A 23,715-nucleotide genomic window follows, 5' to 3' on the forward strand; every position below is an offset into this window, starting at 1 on the left:
GCATGGATTAGGTATTTCCAGTCTCCAAACTTCTCAATTTCTATGGGGTTGCAAAATTCCCATTATGAAGACATTACCATAAGCTTCAATGTGACTCTGCAGACTGATAATGAGACCGGAATTCCTTCACAAGCTGCCCAAACAGTGAATTTTCTTGATTCATCAGCTTCATTGGCTTGTTATACTCTACCAATTTTCTTGGAAAAACTTAATCAAAGCACTTTGCTTCAAAATTTGCAAGAAACACTATTGGGTGAGGAAGAAAAGAACAAGATTTAAGTAACAAACCATCGCCGATGGCCAGAACCATGGTGCAATCCATGACGGTTGGTATTCTATGGGCTACTGTGATCACAGTGCAATCAGCAAACTCGATCCTGATGGTTCTCTGCAAAATTAAGTCTGTTGCATTGTCGATTGAGGCAGTCGCTTCATCGAGCACCAATATCTTGCTTCTCCTCAAGAGGGCACGGCCCAAACAAAACAATTGCCTTTGTCCCATGCTCCAATTTGAACCATCCTGCACAACTAAAATAAGAAAGGGGTTTAGAAATGAGGTCAGCATCCTACTTATTTGGCATATTAAAATATATTTTTTTTAAAATTAAATACTTATTTGGTGTATCCCTCACGTATCCTGCCATATCCCTCTTGTATCCAAAATTTTTATAAAAAAAAAAATTTAAAAGTTGGATACTTATTTGCCGTATCCGATATGTATCCTGCCGTACCAAACATATATCTGTATCCAATACGTATCCGATACTCATAAGACACATTTTTTGGAGTATCTTTGCTTCATTGTTTACTAGGAAATGTATAGACCAACTCAGCATAGTGACATACAGTCTTAAAAACAAAAGAAAACACCCTCTCTTCTTTTTTTTCTTCTTTTTTTTTTTGTTTCAAAAAAATTTAAAAACAAAAGTAGAAAACGAGAAACATAAAACAAGGCAATAATTCCTGGTAAATGGAGAGTAAAAATCTTTGGCTTCTTACCCATCGAGTCCAAGCCTGCTTCTTTCTCTTGAACAATCTCTCCAAGCTGACACGTTCCAAGAACCTGTTAAAACAATAAAAACAATCACATATTTAAGCAAATTGAAAAACTAATTTGAATAAACAAGAGGGATTGAAGTATTACCTCCCATATTTCTTGATCAGTATGCTGACCCAATGGATCCAAATTATATCTCACAGTCCCATTAAAAAGAGTAGGATCCTAAGGTATAATCCCAAACTGCGACCTCAAATCATGAAGTCCGAGGGTAGAAATATCAATCTCATCTATGACAATCTTGCCCCCTACAGGCTCCACTAGACGAAACAAAGCACCGATCAGTGTAGACTTCCCACTACCAGTCCTTCAAACGATACCAATTTTGTGCCCTCCTTCAAATGTGCAAGTTATTCCACGAAGAACGAGTGGCGCATCAGGCCTATACCTGATCTGTTTCAACATCATATTTTCTCAGTTGGGACATTAAGAATTTGTCAGATTTAATGTTAATGTACACAAAAAAAAATTACCTTCAAATCTTGAATCTCGACTTTACCAACTGTTGGCCAGTTGTCCGGGGGGCGATTCTCTTCGATCACTTCAGGTGCTTCACTTGGAATGTGCATGTATTGGTTGAGCCTTTCTACAGAGATAATGAGGTTTGCTAGCGTACACTGGTTTTGAATGGAAAAAACTAGGGACATGTTTAATGAGAGACCATAGGACAATGCCATTCCAATAAATCCTGCAAATAAGATGAGGTAATGAGAAATTCCATATAAAAGGAATCATTAATGGATTATAGTTCCATCACTTCCAGTTTATGAAAAGAGCAGCATTGTAAATTTTGAAAATTATTTACATTTTGGGGAGGGAAGTGAAATCCATTATCAGACATGTTTATTTAGGCTAATAGTTTTCATTTAGGTTAACAGTTTTTAATTTTTTTGAAAAATAAAAGCATAAAACAGTACGCTAATGTGTTGTTTGGCAACATTTATGCCAAGAGAAGGTTTCCACTAGTAGGAGGTGGTAGCAGTGGTTGGAGGTGGTGGCTAAAGGTGATTTTCATTAAGAGAAGGTGATCAAAGGTGGTTGCTGCCCTTGGGAAGTGGTTGGTGGAGGCTAGAGGTAGTTTCCAGCTACAGGAGGTGGTGGTTGTCAGAGGACCTCACTGGTGACGATGGCTAGAGGTGGGGTGGCCAGCTCTAAACAAGGGAAACTAACTTCTTATTTTAAACCAAGAATTTAGTACATTTTGTAAAGTTTTGAAAACAAAAATAGATACCAAACTAGTTTTTGTTTCCAATTTTGAATTTTTTTTTTAAATATTAAAAAGAAAACCATAAATATAAATGTAACCAAACATACCCTAAATAACTTTTTGTTTTCAAATGAACTCTAATTTGCTTGGGATATAGCAATAATTGTTGGATTTATTTTTCTAGTGTGGCCCAATAGCCTACATATTTTCTACATGTTTTAATTTATTTGGACTCCACAAATAGATAAAGCCAATATTTGAGATCAAGTTCAGTAAATAGAATTTTAATATAATCACTCTTCTAAGATAAGAAGGAAACCTTGATGGATTAGGAATTCTTCTGATAGAGTTTATCTGGCCCTCTTCTCTCCTCTATATAAGGATGGGTGACTCCCCTTTCATATCATGAGTATTTTTCCATCACTTTAAGTTTTATAGTCATCCTAATTAAGAGAGACAGAGAGAAGAAGGTGGGCCAAAATTAAAGGTTTAACTCTAAGGGGTATTTTCTCAACTTCTCTAATTCAATGGCTGACAAAGGTATATTCGTTTTATTCTTGAGTTGTATTGAATTCAAGATCCTGTAAAGTTTAATTCCGCATTATTATTATGGTTACATGTATTATTAAATCTTACAATAATAACTATATATAAAACAAAAACAAAAATAAAAAATTAGAAAAGTACCACCCACCAGAGCTGAAAGTTCCGGGAGGAAGCAAAACCATGCAGAGTGCTGATGAGGAGAGAACAACTAAACTAAGTACTCCAAGCCGTTCGACCAACCACTCATTTGCTGCAAAACAGTGGAAAAATGGGCTGGCATTTATATCAATGAGGTCAAGATTCTTTACGAAGAATCGATCCTCCTCCCCAAAAGCTCTTATTGTCATCAATCCTGCTATAGATTCAGCAAGATGGTTTGCCATTAATTCGCATCAATTCTTTCGCAGCGCTAAAGTAGTATCTCTGTCATCAATAATCAATGCTAGTTTACCATTTTAATCATATTTAATGCAAACCATATGATTTATTAAAAATAAAAAAAAAATTTATGCAACATTAATTTTATTTTTTTCCATGGATCCAACAGGATTCCCCAGAACCTTGTAGTCACAAAATAGTTCAAACTTACATAGTCCAATTTGATGCATACTAACTTCAGGAAAATATAATATCAACTATTTTTCATGTTGTAACATATGACTCGGTGAAAAATATCATGATGACAAGCTATGCTTTTACATTTTTACGTTTCCTACAAACACAAATACAAGGACTTCCCCACCTCAATTACTTACCTAATTTGATTTCACCTTTTTCCACACAATTCCAAAATCTCTGTTTGTCCACGTGTTTTTGCTAAATTTCACTTCATATCTAAGTGTCATATATCTCCTAACTCCTAGGGGTAGCTCGGATCTAAAAAACACAAATACGGACACGTGACAGACATTGATATACTAACATGGAAGTTTTCAAAAAATGGGAGACATGACACTTAGGAGACATATGCAAAATATATAATTTAGGTCAAATATATGAATATTTAAGTCAAATATAATAAATTTAAAAATGAAGAACAGACATAAATTTACAATGTTATTGTTTAATCATTGGATTTCAAGTTATTATATTCAAATTTATAATGTGTTTCATGTATATCTAAGTATTCGAAAGTGTCCTATAGCGACCCCGGTCTTTTCTCTTTAAATTATTGTATCCGGACTTAGGTTCCGTGGATCCTGTCATTACTTATTGGTTGTTGTTGTCCTTTAATCTCTTTGTATTTGAAGTATAGGTTGTGTTGGGCGGGTCTGTTACAGGTTGGTTGATTTTAGATGCCAATAGGTGATGCCCAGATTTTGGCCTTCACGCTCGAGCGGAAGTTTTAACGCTCGAGCGGTCCCTTCGTTGTTGCTTCTCCGCTCGAGCGGGAAATTTTGACGCTCGAGCGTGATTTTCCATCTCCCAGTATTTTGCTCTGCAGTTCTTCCGCTCGAGCGATAGTTTTTACGCTCGAGCGTGATCCCTTGTTTTTGCTCCTCCGCTCGAGCGGGGAGTTTGACGCTCGAGCGGGTGCCAGCGCCTGCAAAACTTCTGGAAGGGTGCAATCGACGCTCGAGCGGCTTTCTTCACGCTCGAGCATGATTCTGTGCCTTACGCTCGAGCGGGGCTTTCTACGCTCGAGCGTAGAGTCGATTATATCAGTCCGTGATTTCACTTTTTGGATCACTTTTTGACCTACTTTTCCTTCATAACTTTTTAAAAACCGCCCCTGGAGTGTTTTTATCTCTCTCTCTCTCCCTCTACACACCTTCTCTCTTTCGATTGATCTACTTAGAGTGAGTTTCTACCTTTGATCCTTTATTAAAAAGTTAGAGTGAGTTGAGGGCTTCGTTTTAATCTGAGAAACTTGGGATTTGGAGCACGTTGGTCTTTGGTCTTCATCTCCATCTTCTCCATACGGGTTATTTTCTTCGAGGTAGGGGTTTTCCTACTCCATTTTATATGCTTTGTTCTAAGTTTGGTATTTTGATAGGTTGGGGACACTTTGAAAATTTTGGTAACAAACCCTAGTTGAATTACTAAATTGATTTGAGTAATTAATTTAAGGAAATTGGGGAATTTGGTTAAATCCATGAAATTGGGGAATTTATTGATTAAATGGTGTAGTTGGATAATATAAATCACTTGCCTATTGAATTGTTGGTATATTTATTTTTCGAGTCTAGAAATAACTGTTTTGGGCTATCGGTGGAGGATAGTCGTGCTTGTTGTAAACATTGCATGCGGATTACGGAAAATTGAAACTAATCAATTTGTTAAGTCATAATTTTAGACTATTGAATTAATACAGAAATTACATGTATTGATTGAGCATTGCATATGCATATTGTTTGGGAGGAGATAGGGGATGTACTCCACGGTTTAGGGGAAGATAGGGGATGGACCTCTAAACCGGATTTTTGTTTGGGAGGAGATAGGGGATGGACTCCATTAGCACCATTTTTATGTGTGCTTATTATATTGAAGTGTTTTTACATGATTATTGATACAACACTAAAATGTGTATCAAATGGGAAGTATGAAGTGTTTTGATATGAGCATGAGTCTCTTTTGTTTTGTTGATATTGGAAGTAATGTGAATATGATATATAATTCACTGTTGTAAGTTTGGCCAGGTTCTGAGCCATGTTGATAATAATGGAAAGTGAAATGTGTCTTAGACATTAGTGTCATGAGACTGTTTAATGATAAAATTGATTATCTTGGTTAACCATCTATTGAATGCTATAGCTTTATTCAATGCTTATATTTGGTTTAGTATTTTTCTACTGGGCTGTGGCTCACCCTTTATGGGAACATCATTTTCAGGTTCAGGTGATAAGCTACCTCCACGGACTTAGCCTGGAAGGATTTGATGTTTGGGATTTTGAAGACTTGTCTTTAGTTATATGTTTTATTTTGTTATTTTTGAGATTTCATGTAAACATTCAAGCCTAGGGCTTAACTTGTAAATGAGTTAGTACTCATCCTTTTTGTGTCCAAGTGTTAGCTTGGAAAGATGTAAGCCCTTAGGGCATTTATTTTGATGTTGCAGGATGTTACATGTGATGTCTTTCAATAAGAATACTCTGATGAATAACTCAAATGATTCGTTTTCTTTTATAAATGCATGTTAATGTTATGGTTATTATGGGTTTATTTTGAGGGCGTGACAACTTGGTATCAGAGCGTACCGGGTTCGAATACTTTGGGTACGTGGGAAGTGATTAGTATCACAATGGGTTCGTCTCGCTTGATAGAGACTTAGATGTACTGTTATGTGCTTATATGATAGCATGTTTATGTGATTATGTGGGTATGGAACGTAGTTTCTAGGATGTTAATTGGACCTTTGAGTTTCTAGTAGTCTTGTTGGAAAGGCACTTGATCAATGCTATTTCCAACCGGAACTATAGTAACGCTTCGGGACTATTATTATCCAGGAATGAAATTCGTAGGTGCTTATGTGATTATGTGCTTACGTGGAATGAATTATTTTTGTCCAATGCATTAGGACGCGAGTGTTTAGTTTCGGCACATTTATTAATGTGCTAACGTCTTTGTTTGTTTCCTTTATTAGGATGTCAGGACGAGGACGAGGACGCGGTAGGCGTGGTAGGCCGGGTAGGCAGGAGGTACCGGTGCCAGAGGAGATTCCGGCAGTTCATGAGGGAATTGGCCAGGCCAATGTGGCCGAGCCAGTAGGCCAGCAGGCTATGGGCGCTTTAGCCCGAGAGATAGCAGGGGCATTCAGGGAGTCAGTAGGCATTCTTAGGGCTGAGAATCAAGCCCAGGTTGTTGTTGGGGATGCAGGACCTTCCTTTCTGAAGAGGGAGTTCTTCCGGTCTAATCCGGATGAATTTGTGGGTGATCCTAAAGAGCCGCTTAAGGCAGATGAATGGCTCGAACAGACAACGAAGACGTTTGAGATGCTTGGCATCGAAGACGAGGGGTTGAAGGTGACCTTGGCATCATTCTAGTTGAAGGGGGATGCGGGTCAGTGGTGGAAGTTCACTAAGGGGCGTATAGGAGGTACATGGGAGGCTTTTGTGAATGCTTTCCAGGAGAAGTTCTTATCTCCAGTAGTTAGGGAGAAGCTGAGAGACCAGTTCTGCTAGCTTAAGCAGTCGAGTTCTTCAGTGGCCGAGTTTGAGACTGCATTTACTAGTTTATCCAGGTTTGCACCTGAATTGGTGGCGTCTGAGGAACGCCGTTGTATTGAGTTTGAGAGGAGGTTGAGGCGTGGCCTCAAGCTGAGAGTTGGGGGAACTATGATTCGGAATTATGGGCGTTTGGTTGATGCTGCAGCCCATATGGAAATCATGATGCAGGAGGAGGAGGAAGGACAGAAGGGCTCCAAGAGAAGTCAGGATGGTCAGAGTGATGGTAGGAGGCAGAAGGGTTTTAATCCCCAACAGTCTCAGAGTAGCTTTTCTAGATCGACTTTTCCTGTGCCGAGTGCTAGTTCGGGGAAAGGCAGTCAAGGAGACATTACCTGCTTCAAGTGTGGTCAGCTGGGCCACAAGTCTCCAGTTTGTCCTCAGAGGGGAGGAGTGCAGAGAGCAGCATCATCTTCGGCTCGATCTCAGAGCCAGAGTCAGGGTAGAGGCCAGCCACTCTCGTGTTATCAGTGTGGTCAGCCAGGGCATATGAAGAGGTATTGCCCGCAGTTGGGTGGCACACCTGGTGCATCTGGTTTGAGGCAGATTCAGGGTCAACAGCCAGCTCAGTCGGGTCAGGCCTCGAGGGCCAATCAGGGGGCTTCATCGTCTCAGTCGGTGCAGCAATCTTATGCTCCTAGGGGTGAGCAGGTTGATCAGAGGTCATCTGGGCGCGTGTATGCTGTTACCACGCAGGATCTTGTACCGGCTCCATCTGTTGTGAGAGGTACTTTCTTGTTTTGCAACTCGGTTGCTAATGTTTTGATTGATACGGGTGCATCTCATTCCTTTGTGTCTGCTGCATTTGCATCTGTTTTGGAGTTGGAGTAAGCACAGTTAGCATCTCCTATTTGTGTAGTGTCGCCTCTTGGGGGTGAATTGATTTTGAAACACGGTGTTAGGGGTTGTGATATAGAGGTTGATTACCATAGAATCCCATTTTCCTTTGTAGTTATGCCTATGAGAGGTTTCGATGTTATTTTGGGTATGGACTGGTTATCGTCATACCGGGCAGTTATTGATTGCTACCGCTAGAGAGTCACTTGTTGTACCGTGAATGGTGAGTGTTTTCATTTTCTGGGGGACCGTGTTGGTAGTGTTTTGCCACCGGGGTATGTTCCGCGAGGACGGAGTGAGCTTAGTGGTCTACTTGCTAACCTTTCGATTAGTGAGGACGGTGAGACTCAGATTGTGTTGCCAAGGGTGGTGTGTGAGTACTCGGACGTTTTTCCCGAGGATCTTGTTGGTTTGCCACCGCATCGAGAGATTGAATTCTCTATTGACTTAGTGCCCGGCACGGCGCCGATTTCTATGGCACCTTATCGTTTTGCCCCAGCCGAGTTAGTTGAGTTGAAGATCCAACTCCAGGAGTTACTAGATAAAGGCTTTATACGTCCTAGTGTTTCGCCTTGGGGAGCACCGGCCCTCTTTGTTAAAAAGAAAGGTGGTGCTTTGAGACTTTGTATAGATTACCGGAAATTGAATCGGGCTACGGTTAAGAATAAGTACCCTATGCCCCGTATAGATGATCTGTTCGATCAGTTGAAAGGTTCCCGTTGTTTCTCGAAGATAGACTTGAGATCAGGTTATCATCAGTTGAGAGTCAGGGAGGAGGATATTCCAAAGACGGCATTCCGTACGCGGTATGGCCACTATGAGTTTTTGGTGATGCCATTTGGGCTTACCAATGCACCGGCAGTATTTATGGATTTGATGAACCGGATATTCCGGGAATTTCTAGATCGTTTTGTAGTCGTCTTCGTGGACGACATCCTTATCTATTCACCTTCAGAGGAAGAGCACGAGGAACACTTGATGGTGGTGCTTGATTTACTTAGAGCCCATCAGCTTTATGCTAAGTTTGAGAAGTGTGAGTTCTGGCTAGAGGAGGTGAAGTTCTTAGGCCATGTCGTTTCTAGGGAAGGGGTGTCTGTTGATACATCCAAGACAGAGACAGTGCAAGATTGGGTACAGCCTAAGAGTGTGTTTGAGATCCGCAGTTTTCTGGGATTAGCTGGGTATTATCGCCGGTTTGTAAGAGATTTCTCCAGATTAGCTTCGCCTTTGACTAGATTGACTTGGAAGGGAGTCAAATTTGTTTGGAGTGAGACTTGTGAAAAGTCGTTCCAGGAGTTGAAAGTTAGACTGACCACTGCTCCAGTCTTGATTATTCCGGAGAGAGGGTTGGGTTATGCAGTCTATTGTGACGCCTCACGAGAGGGTCTTGGTTGTGTGTTGATGCAAGAGGGGAAAGTGGTTGCCCATGGCTCACGTCAGTTAAAAGTTCACGAGAAGAATTACCCTACGCATGATTTAGAGTTAGCAGCTGTGATATTTGCCTTGAAGATTTGGAGACATTATCTTTACGGTGAGAGGTTCGAGGTATTCTCGGATCATAAGAGTCTGAAATATCTGTTCACACAGAAAGACTTGAACTTGAGGCAGAGGAGGTGGATGGAATTTATTGAGGATTATGACTTTGAATTGCATTATCATCCGGGAAAGGCCAATGTGGTGGCCGACGCCCTTAGCAGGAAACCTGTTGGTGACATAGCTAGTATAGCCATCCGAGAGTGGGAGATGTTAGGTGCACTTGGAGAGTTTGATTTGCTTCTGGGCGAATCTGTTGAGGCTGCGGCCTTGTTTTCTGTTGTTGCGCAACCTACACTTGTGACTCGAGTGTTAGAGGCTCAGAGGGGCGACCTTGAGGTAGAATCCCTCCGTGAGAAGATTTCTGGTGGGAAGGTTGAGAAAGGTTTGACGGTGTATCCCGACTTGAGTGTGAGATACCGAGACCGTCTGTTTGTGCCGGAGTCTCATCGAGAGGAGGTACTCCGAGAGTTTCATCATTCACGCCTTGCAGTGCATCCGGGAGGTACTAAGATGTATCGGGATTTGGGTCGCCAGTTTTGGTGGCGGGGTATGAAGAGAGATGTGGCAGCTTTCGTGTCTAAGTGCCTTACTTGTCAGCAAGTGAAGGCCGAACATCAGAGGCCAGCGGGTTTGTTACAACCCTTGCCTATTGCCGAGTGGAAGTGGGAGCATGTCACTATGGACTTCGTTGTAGGTCTTCCGAGGACTCAGCGGGGCAGTGATGCTATTTGGGTGGTTGTAGACCGGTTGACTAAGTCGGCTCACTTCATTCCTATGCGCGTTAGAGATTCAGTAGATCACCTTGCCGACTTGTATATTCGGGACATAGTGAGGTTGCACGGGGTTCCAGTGACGATCGTCTCCGATAGGGACCCTCGTTTTACTGCCAGATTATGGCAGAGCTTGCAGAGCGCCTTAGGTACTAAGTTGACCTTTAGCACAGCTTATCATCCTCAGACTGATGGGCAGTCCGAGCGTACTATTCAGATCCGTGAAGATATGCTTCGGGGTTGTGTTCTTGACTTTAGCGGGTCATGGGAGAGGCACTTGCCATTAGTGGAGTTTGCCTACAACAACAGCTTCCAGTCTAGTATCGGTATGGCACCGTTTGAGGCCTTATACGGCCGACCGTGTAGGTCTCCTGTTTGTTGGGCCGAGGTGGGTGATGCACCTCTGTTAGCTCCGGAGTTAATGAGGGAAACGACGGAGAAGGTTGAGCTTATCCGTAAGAGGCTTGTTACAGCCCAGAGTCGTCAGAAATCTTATGCCGACCGTAGGAGGAGACCTTTGGTGTTTGAGGTGAGTGATCATGTCTTTTTGAAGATATCACCAAGACGGGGATTGATGAGGTTTGGGAAGAGCGGGAAGTTGTCCCCTCGATTCATTGGTCCTTTTGAGATCCTTGAGAGGATTGGTGAGACTGCTTATCGTTTAGCTTTGCCGCCGCAGTTGTCCGGAGTACATGACGTGTTTCATGTGAGTATGCTTCGGAAGTATGAGCCGGATCCATCACATGTATTGGATTGGACCGATTTAGTAGTTGATGAGGATGTCTCGTATGAGGAGAGACCGGTTAGGGTCTTGGATAAGCGGGATCAAGTCTTGCGAGGCAAGACCATTCCTTTGGTGAAAGTTTTGTGGAAACATCACGGGGTGGAGGAAGCCACATGGGAACGTGAGTTGGAAGTCCGCGAGAAATATCCGGACATGTTTATTGATTTGTAATCTTGTAGTTAGATTTTGTAATATTGTCGAACTTTAAAGCTTTTTATATATGTCTTAAGCTGTAAAACATTTAGAATGTTTTGGTTAATGGAAATATTTTGGAACTTGCCTCGAAATGGAAGTTTAAGGGAACATTGTATATATTGAATATATTGAAAATTGTTGAAATTGAAAGAAAATTGCATAGTGTTAATGCAGGTTGAAATATATGGTTGTTTTTCATATTGTGGCATGCCTCTTTGTTAAGAGATGGAATGGCCGGTGTTGGGTCAAGTTGTTTATTAGTGAGTTATCATATTGTTGGAATTTGAGAAAAACTTGTTTTCGAAACCTTGTGCTTAATTTCGGGGACGAAATTCTTTTAAGGAGGGGAGGTTATAGCGACCCCGGTCTTTTCTCTTTAAATTATTGTATCCGGACTTAGGTTCCGTGGATCCTGTCATTACTTATTGGTTGTTGTTGTCCTTTAATCTCTTTGTATTTGAAGTATAGGTTGTGTTGGGTGGGTCTGTTACAGGTTGGTTGATTTTAGATGCCAATAGGTGATGCCCAGATTTTGGCCTTCACGCTCGAGCAGAAGTTTTAACGCTCGAGCGGTCCCTTCGTTGTTGCTTCTCCGCTCGAGCGGGAAATTTTAACGCTCGAGCGTGATTTTCCATCTCCCAGTATTTTGCTCTGCAGTTCTTCCGCTCGAGCGATAGTTTTTACGCTCGAGCGTGATCCCTTGTTTTTGCTCCTCCGCTCGAGCGGGGAGTTTGACGCTCGAGCGGGTGCCAGCGCCTGCAAAACTTCTGGAAGGGTGCAATCGACGCTCGAGCGGCTTTCTTCACGCTCGAGCATGATTCTGTGCCTTACGCTCGAGCGGGGCTTTCTACGCTCGAGCGTAGAGTCGATTATATCAGTCCGTGATTTCACTTTTTGGATCACTTTTTGACCTACTTTTCCTTCATAACTTTTTAAAAACTGCCCCTGGAGTGTTTTTATCTCTCTCTCTCCCTCTACACACCTTCTCTCTTTCGATTGATCTACTTAGAGTGAGTTTCTACCTTTGATCCTTTATTAAAAAGTTAGAGTGAGTTGAGGGCTTCGTTTTAATCTGAGAAACTTGGGATTTGGAGCACGTTGGTCTTTGGTCTTCATCTCCATCTTCTCCATACGGGTTATTTTCTTCGAGGTAGGGGTTTTCCTACTCCATTTTATATGCTTTGTTCTAAGTTTGGTATTTTGATAGGTTGGGGACACTTTGAAAATTTTGGAAACAAACCCTAGTTGAATTACTAAATTGATTTGAGTAATTAATTTAAGGAAATTGGGGAATTTGGTTAAATCCATGAAATTGGGGAATTTATTGATTAAATGGTGTAGTTGGATAATATAAATCACTCGCCTATTGAATTGTTGGTATATTTATTTTTCGAGTCTAGAAATAACTGTTTTGGGCTATCAGTGGAGGATAGTCGTGCTTGTTGTAAACATTGCATGCGGATTACGGAAAATTGAAACTAATCAATTTGTTAAGTCATAATTTTAGACTATTGAATTAATACAGAAATTACATGTATTGATTGAGCATTGCATATGCATATTGTTTGGGAGGAGATAGGGGATGTACTCCACGGTTTAGGGGAAGATAGGGGATGGACCTCTAAACCGGATTTTTGTTTGGGAGGAGATAGGGGATGGACTCCATTAGCACCATTTTTATGTGTGCTTATTATATTGAAGTGTTTTTACATGATTATTGATACAACACTAAAATGTGTATCAAATGGGAAGTATGAAGTGTTTTGATATGAGCATGAGTCTCATTTGTTTTGTTGATATTGGAAGTAATGTGAATATGATATATAATTCACTGTTGTAAGTTTGGCCAGGTTCTGAGCCATGTTGATAATAATGGAAAGAGAAATGTGTCTTAGACATTAGTGTCATGAGACTGTTTAATGATAAAATTGATTATCTTGGTTAACAATCTATTGAATGCTATAGCTTTATTCAATGCTTATATTTGGTTTAGTATTTTTCTACTGGGCTGTGGCTCACCCTTTATGGGAACATCATTTTCAGGTTCAGGTGATAAGCTACCTCCACGGACTTAGCCTGGAAGGATTTGATGTTTGGGATTTTGAAGACTTGTCTTTAGTTATATGTTTTATTTTGTTATTTTTGAGATTTCATGTAAACATTCAAGCCTAGGGCTTAACTTGTAAATGAGTTAGTACTCATCCTTTTTGTGTCCAAGTGTTAGCTTGGAAAGATGTAAGCCCTTAGGGCATTTATTTTGATGTTGCAGGATGTTACATGTGATGTCTTTCAATAAGAATACTCTGATGAATAACTCAAATGATTCGTTTTCTTTTATAAATGCATGTTAATGTTATGGTTATTATGGGTTTATTTTGAGGGCGTGACATGTCCAATGAGTGTCGTGTCGGTATCAAATGTTGTGTCAGACACGACACGTTACCTTCTTAGAAGTGCCCGTACTTTTTAGGCTTGGATAATCAATCACCCAGGTTCATAGTCTTAGGTGCTGGCTTCTAGGATGTCTGAGGTTCGATTTCCTCTCTCGTTTGCCTGATTCAAAGTCTTGTTAGGATCAAACACACCCAAAAGATAATCTCACATACACAGAGCACACAATATTTACGTGGTTCGGCCCAATGCTTACATCCACGGACAGAAATGAGAATTTTCCACTAAAATGGAGCAAAATACAAAACAGAGGAGGAGAACAACTCTTCTCACTCAAATCACAGCTCTCTCTCTCAAATTTCTGATACCATACATCCTCTCTCCCCCATCTCTATTTATACACAAAGAGAGGAAGAGAGAGATACCAACCCACCAAACAATTTCTACCGTCTTTAATGGTGAATGGTGAAAATTAACAAGGAACAACAACGTGAATAGAAAAGAAGGCTAATCTTCCAGATGCCCAGCTTAAACCTCCTTCTCTGGAGGTGTAAGTCTTCTCACGCCATCTTCTTTGACTATCTCATTTGCATGGTTTTGCATGAAATGAGGATCACCCCTTTCACATGGGGTGACCTCCAACAAGTCTTAGGGGCTGACTTCTAAATCTCGAGTTTACACACCTAGTGTGGTTCGTCCAAAGGATCCTGCCTAGGTGATGTAGCACCATAGTAATAATGTCCTTATTTTATTATTTTATTGCTTATATCCACCTATTTTATTATTTTATTGCTTATGTCCACCATAATTGTAGTTTCCATAGATTCGGAACAGAGTAGCAGTTTTAGGAAATTGCCTTATTATTTGCCTTATATTTTATTAGTTTCCTTATTTTATTTCCAAAACTGTTTGTTGCTTCGTGGAGGTAGGCCTCTGTTTTTCTTATAAATAGTGGGTGTAAAGCCTTAGGGCTCTGGAGTTTTTTTTATCATTAATATATTTTGAGTTTTATACTCTTTGTTCCAACTTTGGTTAATTCTTTGTGAATAAACTTTTGTTGAGCCTTTAAATTTGGTATTCTTGGTGAATCAACGGGTCTAGAGAGGAGTCTTATTTCCGGTATTCTTGTTTGAATCAACGGATTTTAAGATTGTTACTATTGTTACGACTCACGCTGCATCACTAGGCCGAGTTCTCAGTCATCAAAAAAAAAAAAAAGTATTATATCTCCCAAGTTTACCTGCAAGAGAATTGCCAAATAAATCATTGGTATGGAGATGAACAGGACTTGCTAGGTAACAACAGCCATGACAACAAGATTAGCATAGGTATTTATGATAGATACAACACTGTAGATAAAGCCAAAGGGAACATCAAGATCAACAATACTCAAATCGGCTGAAGCCTACATAAAAATGAAAAAATAACATAAGAAAACAAAGAAGAGGAAAGGGGGTTAGTTTCATGAATATCAATGCCAAAAAAAAAAAAAAAATCACAAAAAGTACGTTTTGAGATGCTTACCCGACTCAGTATCCTTCCCAAAGCGTAGTGTCGTAAAATGACATGGGCGCACGAAAAAGAGAGTTTTGTAGCTGTGAAAACAAAGATTTTGACGATTGCATGCCAAGAGCAACCATGGAGAGAGATCTAAAAAGTAAAATTGGTGTCAAAGTAAATCCAATCACCAAGTAAACTACAATCAATCGCAATGTGGTGACATTAGGATTTTCAACATTAGCGGCCATCCAAGAGTTTTTGTAGTATCGAACCAATCACGAATGCAATGTGGCAGATAGCAGTCACGGAGAAAAACAAGTAGCCTCTGTTCTAATTTAAGTATTGCATGTAAGGCTTAAGACCGATGCCTCTTACTTCTCTTTCTTCTTGTTTAATCAACTGGTCCCCTTTAGATTTCTCATCAGTATGAGTTTTTCTGATCTCATTGGTAGACGTTTCACGCTTCTGAGAAGAAGATACCTCTTCAAGCCTTTCAGCGCCATCAATTTCTTTGTGTGCATTGACAAGGTCTTGAAATTCTCGACTTGAAGCCAGTAACTGATGGTGAGGAGCTACGTGTAGAATTTCTCCATCCGACATCAACTGTCAACCAAAAAAATTGAAATTATTACAAACTGATTGCTTAATAGTGATGAAACTTAGCAATGTTATAAACAATTAGTTTCCTTTGGACACAACCTCTAGTACAAAATAGAATATTCACTTGGCTATACACACTAAATGAATTCTGTTCCCCCAAAAATTTACTTGCGACAGATCCAAAAAAGTTATATGGAAGTATGACTTCATTTTTCAGCAATCAAAACCTACTTCCTAAACTTTCACAATTAGAAAAAAGTATGAAGGTTTTGAGGTACTTCAATTTCTCTGTACCTGAAACCTTCATATTTCCATATAAACCTTCATACTTACTTAGACTTTCCTAGTAAGAAAAAGTAACTTTTCTAGCATTTTCCAAGCACGTTAACTTTTTTAGCAGCAACTTTATCACAAAAAAGATTTATCATGTTTGGTTCCATATTTCTAAATCCATTTTTTTTTAAAATTTTGAAGTTTTTGTTTGGTTATTTTGAAAATGGGATAAAGTTTTAGAATCTTGGTACAACTTTTGGAGGGAAATTTGACAAATTTTTGGAATGTGACAAATTTGACAACTTTTCAGAATCTGTTTTAGAATGTGACAATTTTTTTTTAATTGGTCATTGTTTTTAGCCCTCTCTCAATTTTTGGAGGGAAATTTGACAAATTTTTGGAATGTGAAAAATTTGACAACTTTTCAAAATCTTTTTCAGAATGTGAAATTTTTTTTTTTTAATTGGTCAATGTATCTGGCCCTCTCTCTCAATTTTTGGATGGAAATTTGAAATTGCATAGTGCATTTTTTTGAAAACCGAAAAAACACTACTAAAAAAGCATTAGGCAAACCAGCCATTAGAAGCATTCATCAAAGTTATATGGAAGTATGAAGGTTTTGAAGTACTTCAAGAACAAGAAAGTCTTGTGATCCTAGGATTCATTAAAGGTGTAGACAAGCTTGGAACTATAATTATGTAATCCATTAAAAAGGAGTCAGTCACCATTTCATAGAAATGATCAGTAAGCAAATTGGCTTAATTTTAAGGCTATGTCATCGTGGTTGGATGGTCGAATTGCAGCATGAATAAGAAGAAAAAGAAGAAAAAAAAACTAATTTTATGAAGAACAGTGTGAAAGACACCACCCAAAGAAGTTAAACTGACCAAAACAGAATCAAATGTAGGAAGAAAATCGACTTGGTGTGTGACAAGTAAGACCGTCTTCATTGAAAGAGCTGCCATAACATATTCCTGCCACAATGAAATAAATTTTCTCCATAAGCTTGTTGCGGCCAAAAAGAATAAAATTGCACTACACTAAAAATAAGTAATTACATTACATTAAATAGGCACGAACAAGTGTGCGCATCAACAGCACTGAATGCGTCATCCAACAGATATATATCAGCATCCTGATATAGCGCACGAGCAAGTTGGATCCGCTGCTTCTGACCACCGCTGAGATTAACTCCTCTTTTGCCTATTTCAGTGAGGTCACCGTAGGGTAGCAAGTCAAGATCCTTCACCAAGGAACACTTCTCTAATGTTTCTTGGCATCTCTCATTATCCTATCCCGACCCAAATAAAATATTCTCTCGTATAGTTCCGGTCTGGATCCATGTCGATTGAGAAACATAGGCAATAGTCCCGTATACATGAATCTGTAAAATAGAGCAAATGGATCCAAATTGGCCATCGACAACAAAATTTCCCCCAATCTAATGAAAGGGGGAGCAAGTTACACTACAACAAATTGACACGTAATGAGGAAACAATTAGCGAAAGAATAGAACTCCACACCTTACTAAGTTTTATTTTTCTTGTTAGTATATTATTATATGTTAGTGTGTAGCTTTAATAATTAGTGTCCCCTTGCTTTAGCCTTTCGGTGGCCACTCTCTTCTATAAAGGAGAGTCCTTTGAACCCTGTAAACATAACATTCAAATCAGATTCAATATATCAATATATACACAATTTATTATCTCTCTTTCTCACATTATATTAACATGGTATCAGAGCGTTGATTTTGCAAATTATTTCTGCACATACACCTTGCTCTATCACCAGAAAGAGATGCTCTGTGATAGAGTTCGCATGGAAGCTTATTACAATGCTGTTTTTGAGAACAAACATCACTTCCATGGAAAGAATCTATTAGATGTAGGAACTGGGAGTGGAATTCTTGCAATCTGGGTAGGGCAAGCTGGTGCTAGAAAAGTCTATGCAGTGGAAGCAACGAAGATGTCGGAACATGCACTCTCAGGCTTGATGAGATTGGTTGGCTGAAGATACATCATTCTGGTTCTCAAAAGCAGCCCAACTCAACAAGCTCACACTGAATGCCATGGTCCACCCAAACTTCACATTTTCACCAGCATCATAGTATCCTCCAATCAATCTCACATTATCAGGGTTGCCATCAGAGAGTGCAAAATCACCCCTCCATTTGACTCTCTGGTTTGCCAGCAACTTTCCTGACCGTTGGCATCCGTACACATGCCTGCATCGATACACCCACACTCTCTCTCTCAAACAAATTTTCTCTCTCACTTTACTTTTTCCTACCCACCAAAACCTAATCATCCTGTAGGCCATGTATCTTCTTCTTTCCACCATGGGAACCACCCAAGCCACCCCATGGCGCACTCCCTAAGTCGGCCCCTTGGTGCACCACCAAAATCTTCTACATCGGTCCGGCATGATCCCGTAAACCATCCCGACATTGATTTTGGTTAGCTTCTACATCGGTCCAGCATGACCTCGTAAATTGTCTCGACATTGATTCCGGTTAGCTGCTACAACGGTCCGACACGACCATACAGTGTCTTCACTAACAGTCTGACACGACCATACAGTGTCTCATATCCCATTTTATTTTATCTATTAGTTTATTTTCCTGTTTTGTTACTCTCTCCAAACTCAAGTTGGTTTGTGCCTATCCTCCTTGAGTTTGAGGGGGGGCTGTTAGTATATTATTATATGTTAGTGTGTAGCTTTAATAATTAGTGTCCCCTTGCTTTAGGCTTTCGGTGGCCACTTACAAGCTACTTGATGTAACTACTCTCTTTTACAAAGGAGAGTCCTTTGAACCCTGTAAACATAACATTCAATACAGATTCAATATATCAATATATACATAATTTATTATCTCTCTCTCTCTATACATTATATTAACATTTCTAATGGCCTCTTTTAGGGAAAGAACAGTGCAGGATTAGTATAAAAATAGTACAGTGGTTGTGAAGTTGAGGTGTACTTAATAGCTATGAATGAATGAGAGGAAGTGAGCAGCAAGAACTTACAGTTCCCAGGATATTTGGAACCTCTCCCAGGATTGCAGCCAGAAGAGTCGATTTGCCTGAACCGACCTCTCCACATATAGCCACCTTTTCACCAGCTCGAACCTCTAAATTAATATTTCTAAGCGTGGGCTTTAAAGGACTCTCTTCCCACGAAAACTAGCAGATTTAATGAAAATGCTGTGGCTCTTCATTCCCATGTTGCCTTTTTTCCTGATATTTGTGTTCTCTAGCTCAGGCGCCTCGAGAAATTTCACAATCCTAGCGAATGCAACTTTCGCTTGAATAACAACCCCAATTACATCAGGAATACATCTAACCGGCTCTTGAACAAGTCGTAAAGTCGCTACAAATGTGAAAACATTACTAGCATGCAAAGGCACTCCGAGAAAATAACATGCCCCAAAAGTGGCAGTTGAGACCAATACTGGGGATGCCCAGAAGAGAAAGCCATTGTATGCTTTACGCATTTGAACTGCAGATAACCATTTACATTCCATTTTCCTCAAGTTTTCGATGACATTCTTGAAATGACTTTCCCATGCATAGAGTTTCAACACCTTCATGTTCACGAGCGCCTCTGAAGTAGCCTTGAGCCGATCATCTTGGGCCACCATGAACTTAGACTGGAACTTATGCTGCAATTTTGCAAGCGGGGCATTGCAAAGCACAGTAAGAATTATCACCACCAAGGATGCAATTGTCGCAAGCCCGACTGCACGGAATAGGATTATTAAGGCAAGTCACAGCTGGAGGCTCGTTGTCCAAGTTTGATGAAACCAAAAAGGAAACTCTCCAATCCGATAAGCATCAGTGGAAGCATAGTTCATTATCTCACCGGCCGAGTGCATCATTTTCGAAGCATTGGATAGTCTTAATTGCTTCTTATAAATGGCTGCTGTTAGCAAAGACCTCACTTTTAGACCAATAAGTCTGCTTCGGAAATACCATTGCCTTTATGCCAAGGACTCAATGCTCTTAGAAAAGAAAAGTAAGATGGACAACACATACCCCTCATTTTTGAAACTTTCTCTGCCCTCGGCAACCTCAATGAAGGTGTTGAGAATAAGTGGACAAGTAGATAGAGTAACAACTGTCAGCAGTGCGAACAATCCCGACATAAATATCTCCTTCCAATGGCATGAAACTATTGTCCACAAAAACGATGGTTGGGATGATGGGTAGAGCTGTTTTTGCTCATTGAATTTCTCTGTGAATAGTAAGTAACAAGCTTGTGCTTGATCTTCCTCGCGCAATTTGGGTATATCTTCATCCTCAAGCGTTTTCTCCCTCCCCCTTTTCATCAATGGGTTCAGCCACCAAAAGGTCATTTTATTGAAAAACCTAGCTTTCGCAAATGGAGTAATGGTGACAACAGACTCGGTTGTACTACTTCCATTGACCTCACTGTTTAAGGGGGTACATAGATTCTCATCAATTTCTTCATATTTGTAACCCATGTAAGTGCATAGCAACAACAAACTTGCCCCTAAAAAGGACAGTATATCCAAAGCTATCTTAATTGACACTTCTTTGATAAAAATGGTGGTGGCGAGGGATAAACAACAAGCAATTGCAGTAAACAAGAAGGCAAGAATTGACAAAACCCGCAATGATGCTTTTGGGAAATGTTTTCCTCTAAGGCTAATCATCAAGCCCATTGGTAACCATGTGAGTCCTTGAAACAAAACTAGCAGCCACCAATGCAGAGGTGAAACAGACCGAGACAACCTCAATTTATCGACTAACATCCAAATACACAAAATCAAGTATACCAAACCCAAAACCCCATTGAAAATGGCAAATATCATTTGCAAACGCATAGCACCACGAAAGTGCTTTCATGGTGTCTTCCAAATGACATTGAATAAGAACACAACCATGAGCAATGTATCAAAACAAATAATCATGGCGTGGTTGATACACGAAGAAGGCCGTGTCACAAACATGAAATCAATGGTGCAAGGCTCTACCTTACCAGAAGGACAATCAGATTCCCCACAAAACACAGTCCATAGGCCCTTTATTTCTTAGTCTCAAACCCTCTTTGCCCAGCAAGAACTCTGCATTGCATACAAGAATCGATTTAAAAGCTAAGCAATTCTAAATATATTTGACCCTTAGAGGGTTTAAAATAGAGTACAATGTGTTGTTACTAGTAATTGTAAGAAAAACGTTTAGGCACATAGAAACTGATCATAGAATTGTTGACTATTGGCTCAGATTCTCCATGTGAATGGAAGCCATAGTTTTCACCAATAGTGGCTGCAAACTAAAGAAATAGAAGCGAGCTACGGATTTTGGAAATGAGTTTTCAACCGAGCTAGATTTTTGTAGTTTGGCCATCATCAAGCTTGTCAGCGGTGGCCAAACTTGACTTTGGCTCTCCCATTTTGTGTATAAATGGGAGTGCATGTGATGGGTTTAGGAAGTAGCAGCAGAGATGTAGAAGTCAGAGAGAGTTTTGTGTGTGTGTGATTGAGTTAAGTTGAGAGTGTTGTCTCTGCCTTCAGTATTGTATTTGTTGTTTGTTCTTTCTGAAATTGGTAAATCTATCCGTGGACATAGGTTCATTGTCGAACCACATAAAACTTGTTTAGTGTTTGTTTATGAGTCTTGATCACAACAAGAATCGAATACAATACTCTCAAATGATAATTAGAGGGCTTAAACAGAGTAAAGAGCAAAAAAAAAAAAAACTAGGAATATAAAAGTTGATCATAGTATGAACACAATTCTTTCACATAAGTGATTGGTTTATAGAGATGAAGAACTCAAACCTCCTTGCTTGTAATGAGAAAGAAGAACCAGAAAAGCTCAACCCTGTAAAAACTTTTTGCTTCTCCTCCCCCACAAACTCTAAAACTGTTTTACAGATTCAAGAACAGAAACATATATAGTAAACCAATCTGCAATAGCACAAGCTCCAATTCGCAAACTTTTAATCCACAAAAAAAGAACACAAGATATGAGTTTGTGGGTTTGGTATTATATATCTATCTATATATATATATATCAACACTATCGTGAGAACCGAATATACAAATTAAGTAAATAATTAAATAATAATAATTTTACAATCTCAAATATTTTGTTGGTGAATCTTAAAGTACAAATTAAATATTGTCGGAGGGTCTTTTAATTAATTTTAAACCGAAAAAATTTATGGTGGAAATGTCTAATTTAGAGGTAAGATTTATTAGTTAAAAAAAAATAGGGGGCAAGTTAGTAAGAATATTTTGATCTAATAATAATTGTATTTTATTTAAATTAATGATGAGAGGAAATACAATAAAATAAAACATAGGCTATTAATTTAGAATCTTTTAAGTTTAGTTATATATAAAGCAACTCTAGTTTTCCAAACAAAAACCCTAACTCTTATTATAATATTTTTCCACAACACTTCAACACATCACTGCCGTGAGAGAAAGAAAAGAGAGAGAGAGAAAGAGACGACAAGGTAGTTGGGTGAAGGGTGCCTAAGATTGTTTCAATTTTGTGGTGTCCATTAGCAAGGTAATTTTCCTTACTATCTTTCCTTTTTGTTCTTGTTTTCTTTATCTTTTTCCTTGTTGCCGTTGTGAGTGTTGCCTGGTTGGTGGGTTTTGGAATTATTTATATAGATGTACCTACATACATACTTATACTAATGTAAACAATAAGGTTAATTGGTTACTCATATATATTACATGTGTATCTCGGTTGGTTTGTGTGAGAGTAGTGCATCTTTGGCAAAGGAATTGTTGGGTATGGTAGGCGTGAAGTAACAGGGCTATTGTGGTGTGTTTTGATGATTAGATATGTAGGGATATTATTGTTGGAAAAATTGGTTTATAAGGCTTATTTTGGGCCAACTTTAAGCCCAAAATGGAGTGACCCCCAAACGTCTTTTGGGATGGGTCCGAAGAGGTGAAGTGTTCCTTGTCGTGTGGCAAGTCACATGGTGAAGACGGTCCGTCAAAACCATTTATGAGTGAATGAGAAGTTGACGTCGTTTTCGGGTTCCTGGAATTGAACAAATTCAGGAATTAAATGTGGGTTTCCTTATATGGGTTGTCCCATATTGAAAATTGAAGAGAGCTTTTGTGAGTATATAAGCTCTAGACTACAACTCTTAGGTTGGGCCCTTAGGGGCACCCTAAGTTTGTAGAAGGGAGGAGTTATGGACAAAGTGAACCTTAGCCCAAACCACCACACGCGCATGCCGCCGTCCGTCTGGCCGAGTCGTGCTAGGCGCGGGTATGGGTCTAACATTAATTTTTTGGACAAAATTTAGTTGAATTTTTTCAATAAATTCTTGTAGGAAAAATTAATTTAAATTTTGAAATTTGAATTTGAAATTCAAATTCTCTTCATTTTATTCCATAACAGATTTTTGAACCCGAACTGCCTTCTCAAATATGTTCAAATCCAGACAGTTTTCAGATTCAAAAAACTGGACAGTTAACAGATCTGTTTGAATTGGTTTGCACCTGTTCATTTACTTCTTCAACAGATTTATTTTCCAAACAGATTTAAACTGTTTTGATAGGTTTTTTAACTGCCAAAAACTGCCTAGCAATTACCAACGGTTTACAGATTAATCTGTGTTTAGTTCTGTTCAAATTTTGAATCTGCATCTGTTGAAACAGTGCAGTATCTGTTCAGTATACAAGCTGCACCTGTTGGATTCAAAATAACACATGTTTAGTCCTATTTATACCTGGGCTGTTCCAACATTTGATCTTACTCGAAATTCAGTCTACATTTTTTATATTGCTGTCCAGAATTTTCTCATTTGCATTTTATTCTTCATTCTAGTTTTAGAAAAAATTAAAGAGAGTATTGAAC

The 23,715-nt window shown here is 39.4% G+C and overlaps 1 pseudogene; it reads right to left on the reverse strand.

Annotated features, from left to right (window-relative positions):
- Positions 1-85: 85 nt before the first annotated feature.
- On the reverse strand, positions 86-21,851 carry LOC114272319 (ABC transporter C family member 10-like; annotated as a pseudogene).
- Positions 21,852-23,715: the final 1,864 nt, after the last annotated feature.

This window comes from Camellia sinensis, chromosome 8 (genome assembly GCF_055761805.1).
Source record: "Camellia sinensis isolate YWXY chromosome 8, ASM5576180v1, whole genome shotgun sequence".
NCBI lineage: Eukaryota > Viridiplantae > Streptophyta > Magnoliopsida > Ericales > Theaceae > Camellia > Camellia sinensis.